At 35.3% G+C, this 8,560-nt stretch overlaps 1 non-coding gene across 1 annotated transcript; it reads left to right on the forward strand.

Moving 5' to 3' along the window:
• Window positions 1-264: 264 nt before the first annotated feature.
• Window positions 265-337, forward strand: Trnaf-gaa. Its single transcript has one exon. It is a non-coding gene; the product is annotated as a tRNA-Phe (tRNA).
• The last annotated feature ends 8,223 nt before the right edge of the window (window positions 338-8,560 follow it).

Consider the following 8,560-nt stretch of genomic DNA (forward strand, 5'->3'; position numbering starts at 1 on the left):
AGTTCATACAAAAACTTATCACTTATTAATATCCAGCTAAAGTTACCCCTTCAAAAGAATCCCATTTTCGGAGCAATAAAGGTGTTGTCATGGTGCACCCACCAGTGCAGTGGTGTTCCCGGAGTCAATTAACCTATATCGGCGGAAGCGGCTGCGGGAAGTGATAAGCGACCTACTTTGGTGCAGAATATGTTTTACGAGCGGGTTCCGGCTTGGCCACATTGGCACTGGCCCGTACGCCAGATATCCAGTGCACTTCACCAAGCCGAAATAGCTCAGTTGGGAGAGCGTTAGACTGAAGATCTAAATGTCCCCGGTTCAATCCCGGGTTTCGGCAGATTATTATTTTAAAGATGGTGTTATTCTAGGTATCAGGATGTGCCCGCTTAATTAATAATAAAATAGCAAAGTTAAATTGAGCAATTCTATGTCAAATTGGATGAAATAAAAGGTATAAAATCAGGGGATTAATGACTTTGAAGTTTTTTTTAAACGTCCAATAAAATATTTTTTTGCTTTTTGGTTTTGAATAGTTCTGACCTAAAGCGGTTTCAACATCCCCCAGAAAGAAAGAAAAAAAAAAAAACAGAAAAAATGTTTTTTGGGCCTTTAAAAAAACTTCAGAGTTTCGAAACAGCCTACTTTACTTTACCAAAAATAGCAGAATCGAATAGTAACCCTTTTTCCAAACAAATGCTGAAAAGTAGAACATACAGTAGAACAACATTGCGGAAAAGTTCCTAATAGCGCTCATTTGGGGGCCGAAAAGTTCATCTTATAAGCACTTGTATCGAAATAGTAGTTAATGCAACAAGTTGCAAAAAGAGGATTTTTTCAGCACGAGTCGTACATTTATCCAACGAGGTTCACCGAGTTGGATAAATACGAAGAGTGCTGAAAAAATCAAGTTTTGCAACGAGTTCCATACAACATTTTTTGCAATTCCAAAAAACACACACTGAGTGAAATTTTATGTAAAATTTTCATGTATTTTGTCAATAAATCGTTTAAATCAAAAAAATGTTGAAAAGTGTTACACTTCAAAACAAGTGCAGAAAAGTTAACTTTTCAGCACCCATTTGAGTGCTGAAAAGTAGAACTTTTCAGCATTTATTTTGAAAAGTGTTTCTATTCGATTCTGTTAAGAATGACAGGAAAAGTGAGTAGTTTCACAACGGAATTGCAAAAAAAAAAACTTTTCCACACAAACACTTGGACGCCAAACTTTTTAGTTAGGAAAAAAGCTGGGAAACAAACGTTTCACTCGATGCCAAATAAGATTTTTTCAGCATTTGTCGTATTTACCTTACTCGTCATAGTCTCGTTGGATAAATGTACGACTCGTGCTAAAAATATTATCATTTAGGATATTGTTTTTGTACTAGAATAAATCTTCATAAAAATGCCTAATTAAACTACAACGAGTTATTACATGAAATTCAAATCTCGCATTGTAATTTGTACTCTTTAACATTAGTGCAACATTAGATAAATCCGCAGGGACTTTTTCTTGCCGCAAGCGACGACAGAACGAACACGTGTATAAAAACATTGGATGAAAACATTTTGTTTTGTTTTGCTGTGTTTAGTTTACACGCTAATCTGAAAAAAAAACTCATATAAAAGAGAAAAACATTAATCTTTCCAATTATTTTGGAATTAAACTGGAATGGTTCCAGAATGATCGAGTGTCAACCCCCTTGCATTAGTGTTTGAAACTTCCTTCCAAAAAATTAACTTAAAAAAATCTCAGAAATTTCTAGATCAATCATTTCTCGGTTAGATGCATTTAAAAGTTTTTAAAATTTTGAGAATAGGATGAAATGATTAATTTAAAAAAAAAACATGAAGCTCCGCCTAGGATTTTCTCATTCACTCGCTGCTTTTTCCCGAACAAAAACCAACGAGTTTGCATAAATTTTACCTTTTCCAGCAAAAACTAATGAACACTGTTTGTTTGGGGTTGGGGTTGCCGCACCAAGAACGTCAAACTGGGGATCCCCAGGTGCGTAATTTGCGCCCCGAATCGGAAGTGCTTTTCGTCGTTGGGTTGAGCCTCGGTTCCGTTTTGAGAAAATATTTGAATAGAGATGGAAAACTACTTTGAGTGCGAGGGAGGGAGGGAGCAAGCATATTTTCCACCTCGTCATGTATTTTTCGAAAGGTGGGTAAACCCCGAGGCAACTTTAGCCGGTTTTTCAGCGAAGAAAATGGTTCGACAAATGCCACCTCGTTCGCTGGGTATGGTAAGACTGTTTGCCGTGGATTTTCCCAACTATCTACATATGAATTATAATTAACGCTGAAGCATCGCGTTGTTTCCTGGCAAAACTTACACACAGAACTCAGCAAATCATAAACGGGTGAAAGCTCCTTGGGGCGTGATGCTGCGTTTAGTGTGTGTTTGCTCTTGTCTATAGAGAATGCGACGACAACGTTTCAATTTGCCACCGCTAACCGTTAACCGAAAGAATTAGGGTGGTTGAAAAAATGTTGTACTGTCTAACTTTGTAGAAAATCATTTTGCATACAAAACAATACAGTTTGAAGTTTAAAAATCGACAGCTTTTTTTAAATATATTTATGCCCTTTCAGTAAATAAGATTTTATTTGATGCACTGCGACTAATTGAAAACTGAAATTTTCAACAACAAAAATACTCAACTGAATCATTGTTGAACTCAGTTCAATAATGCAAACAGTATCGCTTTATAGCATAGTTTATGTTTATTTAAAAGAGTGTGCAGTTCTGTTAGCAGAATATGTATCTGCAATTAAACACATGAACATATAAACTATCAGTGACTGATGATTGTAACAATATTTATCCAATTCAACTGTGACCTGCATGGGATACGCAAACATCGCATAAATCGTTTTCATAAATAAACAAATCCAAATGAAAAGGTCACATTATGGCTGAATTTTTGGAATAGTATTTTGAACAGTCATGGTCATGACAAATTGTATTACATATTTTTTCGTTATTAAAACAAATCTAAAATGCACAAAAAAATTGCTAAACTATGTTGTGACCCTTCGAAATATAAGAAAAAATGATTTTTTTTCATTGAAAAATCATCAAAACATGAGCTTTGTACCCAAAATAGTTTTGCTAAACTATTAAAAATTTCACCAACCAATAAAAGTTTATACCGTCAGTGGGGGTGACTATGGGTCAAAAAACAATACACCTCTAGTAATTTCTTAATAACAAAAACAATTTAAATAACATCGAAAATCTTTCAACGTAGATTTGTTTTTAGATAGTTAACTAACATTTTCCCAAAATATGGTAGATTTTGATGAACACTACCTTAAATGCTAATAGTTTGAAAATTGACCCAATCTCACCCCTTAGAGGGGGTGACATTGGGTCAAATGAAACTAAAATGATGCTCAAATTGTTCGAGGGAATTGTTTTGACATGTTACAATATTTGAAGTAGAGATTTTCAAACATTTGGGTAGTTTTCGAGCAATTCCAACAAAAAATATTAGAAAAATGTTTATTCGAGTGGTCATTTTTGGCCAAAAACGTACCTCAACTTTAGACAGCTGCCAAAATAACAGGATTTGTCCAAGGAACGAGATTTTTTCAGCGAAGTCATCTTAAGATGTCTCCTACACAACGCTTTTAACAGAATTTAGTTTCATTGAGAAGAACCCGAGAAATGGTAAAATCCGTAAAAAAATCATTTTGACCGAATCTCACCCCCAGGCCCTATGTCACCCCCACTGACGGTACAACTATGAAGTGTATATAAAATGGAAATAATGAAACAATGATTGCTTGCTCGTTAATATTCAGAACTTTTTCGTCTTTGTGCTTAAAATGTATGGAAAAATCTATGTTTCTATTTTTATTTTTTTTTATTTTTTTTTTATTTATCTATCTTTCTTCCTTAAAATGATTGCTCTACTTGCCTTTAAATAATGAAAAAACTCACAGAAACTTTTTTTCTAAATTAATTTATTCTCAAAGAATTGTGCCTTATTTCATGTAAATAATTCCAATAACTAGTCTTGTAGGAAATAATGAGCTTTTGCTTTCTCGAATAGTTTATGAAAATCATTAAAACATATATGTTGTATTTAAAAAAATCAAACATCAGTAATTACAATCAATTGCAATTGTAAAAACAATAATTCTGCAAGGTTTGAAAATGTTCATAATATAAGCAGTTCCTTAATAAATAATCAGCAGTTTATTAAAAAATATTGGGATTTCAAGAACTCTGCAGTGTTTTGGAAACTACTTATCTTTAAAAAAAAATCAAAACCTCTCAGAATTATTGTTTTTACCGTTGATCCAAACGAATTACTCATTTTAAATTATATTTAAACATAACATCTTTTTGGAATGTTTTTCATAAACTATTCGAGAAAGCAAAAGCAAAATTTTTCAAGCACGTTTTTATAACTGCTAGTTTTTCAAGGAAATAGCAGTGCTTTAAAAAGCAAAAGATTCAAAAATAATTTAAAATCATCTCATTAAATTATTAAATGAATGCCAGAACCCTACGAAATATTTAAAAAACTATTTGTATTCAATTTAAATTTTTGAAAAAATATAATATTTAGAAACTGTTTTAACTCAATATAATTTCAATGTTTTTTTTCATGCTTAAGAGAAAACAAAAATTATCTGTTTTTAAACAATTTATTTACAAATTACTGATCATGTTAGTAAGATACCAAAAAACTCAAATCAACATCATCTCCTTTGATAATTAAAACAACAGGTTATGTTTGAAAGAATTAAAAATATTTTTGAATAAACATCTCTAAAACTTGTAATGTTCGAAAAGAGTAATGAAATCTTTTTTGAAAGAAATTTGTTTTCAAAGAACTGGTCGTGTTTGAACTAATGTTGAAAAGAATACAAAAATTCATTTAATTATTATTATTTGAAATCACAAATTTTTGCTCATGTTCATGAGAACGCAGTATACTCACAGAAATAAATGAGCAAGTTGCCGTATAACTCTCGCCATATTATCCTACACTTCTCATGTTTGAGACAATATTAAACTCACAAAAAAATATTTTAAAGAACTGGTCATTTAAAATTTTTGTATTTTATTTATGTATCACAAAAAATTATAAAACCTATCTTTTGCATAATCAAAACGACTGTTTGACACCAAGTTGATTTACGGATGCCACGGTGCCTCGAGAATGGATGAACCAAATTTGCGGAATTTGTGGAGAAGTCTCTTAAGACATATTCTGTGTGCGAAGTCCGATTTTGAAATTTTGTTGACAAAATACAAAAATCTGACTTTTTTTTAAAATGAAAATCACAAAAATATTTTATCTTTGTTTGAAAAAAAAAAAAAAACATGTGAGTTTAATATTGTCTTGCCAAAATTTGAGTCAATTTGGTCAATGCAGTGTTGAGATATCGTGGCACCCAATTGAAATATTGAATTAATTTTGTTAAAAGTCAAAATAGTAGTTTATGCAACAAGTTGCAAATTTTTTTTTTCAGCACGAGTCGTAAATTTACCCAACGAAGTTTATCGAGTTGGATAAATACGAATAGTGCTGAAAAAATTAAGTTTTGCAACGAGTTGCTTACAACATCTTTTGCAATTCTGAAAAACTCTGTTTGAACGGAATTTTATGTTCAACATCCTTGTGTTACCAGTGCTGAAATTTTCAACTTTGAAGCACCCATTTAAGTGCTGAAAAGTAAAACTGGTATTAAAATGATTAATTTTCCATTCTGTTATTCTTGGTAGGGTAAAAGTAGGCAATTTCGTTTCTCCAGAAGAACAGGAAAAGTTGACAGTTTCACAGCGTAATTGCAAAAATGTATTTTTAAAAACCCTCAAAACAGATTTAAAAAAAGATTTGGTGTGTTCTCAAACCAACCCTTGACACTTCTAGCGATTTACATGTATTTAACCCCTTAACATTTCTTAAAAAAAAAGTCCTACTGAGTTATTCATCCCTATTAATTATATGTCGATTTTTTTCCTATTCGGTGAAATGTCACACCAAAAATTTGTCACAGATGCTTACTGCCGTTCTACGCATAATTGTCCCATATCAGTTTTGGTCGATTCTGACTTTTTGTCATTTTTAAGTTTAGCTTGATGTATACTTTTAGAAAAAAAAAACACATGAAATCTAGTACTCTATTCACAAATTCATCAAAAACAACACCAAGTCTGTTTGTACCATCGTTACACTTCTACGCATTATTGTCCCATCAGTTATTTTCTTTCACGAAATCATCAGTTCTACGAAGTATTGTGTCTTGTTTACCTGTTGTGATATACTGCAAACTGGGATGATTAGGGACTTATAGGTGAATAGGGACAATTATCGACAGTCGAAAAATTGCAATCGTGTTTTTCTCAGTTGCACTATTTGAACATGGGACAATCATGCATAAAACGGCAGCATAGAGTCACAAAACGCAAAGATTTTTTGTAAGATCTGAAAAACTAATGATAATAAGAGCCCAGCCATAAACTAAGTGTACACTTTTTGGAAACTTCAGATCCTTACTCTACCACTTGTGCACAATTGTTCATTCAAAAATAACACTTTATATGATTTTTGTACAAATACTGACTAGTCAATTGTAATTTTTTATAGTATAGGTTTGTAACCACCCCGACAACTTCAAATCACCAGAAGACAACTCCTCGAACCGCTTTGCCTCACACAGAGTGTATATCCCAAGGCCTTCGTGCCATCCATCGGCTCACCCAGTGGCAGATAGTGGTTCCGGTGCCCTCGAGCATCCTTTTCCCCGCCAGGGCCGCTTCCATTTTGCGTCAACGCTTCGGTGGCGGAGGCACAAATTTGCTGAGCAAATACAGCAGCACTTCACTTGTGTGGACCACCACCACCGCGGTTGCTCGAGCGTATATCTGGATGATTTGAATATTACATGATTTTCAGCTGGCCTGGCATCTTGTCGGATGTCGTGGGATCTGGCGGGGGGCGCGCCGGAAGTTCAAAAGGCTTCACTGTCTCGTCGTTACGCGGATATTGTCGGTACGGGCCAAAGTGGCAAATTAATTCTCCGTGTCCCCGTTTACTGTTGGCGTTCTGGGGGTCCGTCGTCATCGGGGTCTAGAGTTGACGAGGATGGTTATAATGATGGGCCTGGAACAAAACTGTAGGGGAAGTTGGGGCCAGTTTTGGCTACTAAACTAAATTAAATAATAAAATATTGTGGTATCCCCGCTCTGCCCTACAAACAAAAAGCAGACACTACCAAGACTAATTCCGGGATGTCCACGGTGCCCCCGTTTTGCTACACACTCGGCAAGCAGATGGTGAGACATAAGCTTCTTGTAGTGTAGTCTATGCAAGTGGGTTCACCAGCAGCAGAAGCAACACTTGCAAATTCACAGGAAGCGCCGGGATCGGGGGTCGACCGCATAACAAGGCAGAGGTCGGTCGGGTTCGGGACATGGTTTGTTGGTGAATTTGGGCGCTCCTTCGGGAATCTGTGCGCGCTCGGTGGTGCCCCTTGTGGTATGCCAAAGTCAATGTAATTTGATGTGGGCTCGTTATCCAAATTAATCAAATTTGTAGCAGTTTTCACTTGATCCGCTTTCGTGGAGCATAAGGGTGTAATATGGTTGTATGAAAAAATAAATAAAGTTGTCCAAATTTATTGAGCACAGCTACTTTTCAGTTCCTTTTGGGGTCCTGAACAACTCCACAAAGTTTGGGAACGATTGGTTTAGTCATCACTTTGCGCAGAGCGATTCAATTTTCTATGGAAATTAGTATGGGGAAAACCTTTTTTTTGGATTTAGATATTTCACGCTATATTTATACCGGATTCATATTCGGTTGCTTTGGAATGTGCTCTACAACTTTCCCGAAGAGAGTATGGTGCTAACTTGCTCCTAAAAAATGATACAGCGTGTTCAAAACTCGTCTAAAACGTGTTTTTTGCTCGAAAATCACATTTTAGACGAGTTTTGAGGACGCTGTATCTCTTTTCAGGAGCAAGTTAGCAAAATTTAAAAAGAAGATTTTTCCCGTACAAATTTATGTAGAAAATTGAGTCGCTTTGCGCAAAGTGAGGACTGAACCAATCGATCTGAAAATTTGGGGAGTTGTTCAGGACCCCAAATTGAACTGAAAATAGATTTTGTTATTACACCCTAGTAGAGGGTGACGATTCTCGAGATTTTCAATTTCCCGGGAATCGAGAGTTTAATTTGGCCATTTCCCGGGAATTCCCGAGACCCGGGAGTTTTTTTCTATGCCAACAGTGGCAATAATTAAGGAGCGGCCGTGGCTGACTGGTTACGGTGTTCGCTTTGTAAGCGAATGGTTCTGGGTTCGATTCCCATCTGCTCCCAACGAGAAAGTTAAGAACACATAAATTTGAAATGATGAATATGAACGAAAAATCAAAGTCGCTCGAGGCGGGGTTCGATCCCCCGTCCTTTGGGTTGGTAAGCAAAAATGCTAACCACTAGGCCATGACGACTTGGTAAGCTTGGACTGGAATTAGGAATACTGTTACAGAGAGCGAGTTGTGGCGCTATAACCACGGCAAATAGTGTCCAGGGCAT

Source organism: Culex quinquefasciatus, chromosome 3 (genome assembly GCF_015732765.1).
Source record: "Culex quinquefasciatus strain JHB chromosome 3, VPISU_Cqui_1.0_pri_paternal, whole genome shotgun sequence".
In the NCBI taxonomy this organism is placed as follows: Eukaryota; Metazoa; Arthropoda; class Insecta; order Diptera; family Culicidae; genus Culex; species Culex quinquefasciatus.